The following is a 436-nucleotide window of genomic DNA, read 5'->3' on the forward strand; positions in this document are numbered from 1 at the left end:
ATAGGTAAATTATAATAATAAGGTTTATCACATATTTATCTTATAAAAAAATTATTCCTATAAAAGATTATTTAATCCTATTCAAAAACTCTGAAAGATATTAAATGATTTATTAGATATATATTAAAGTATGTTCATAATTATGCTATTATTGTAAATATTATAATTTTTTATTAATTGAAAATTACATAATATATACGATAAAATAAAGAACATACAGTTCATATTTATAAATAAGTTTATATGCAATGTAAGGAAGTTTTTATGTATAAATAGTAAAAAAAAATTAAAAAATCTGTAGATTTTAGAATATCAATTGTTTAAAGACAAAAGCATTATATAAATTAATAATATATAGATTTATAACATTATACTAATAAATAGTGTAAAATAATGTAGATATAAATTTTTATATATAATATATTTGTACTATAAG

Source organism: Plasmodium gonderi (assembly GCF_002157705.1).
Source record: "Plasmodium gonderi DNA, contig: Pgo-contig_2, whole genome shotgun sequence".
NCBI lineage: Eukaryota > Apicomplexa > Aconoidasida > Haemosporida > Plasmodiidae > Plasmodium > Plasmodium gonderi.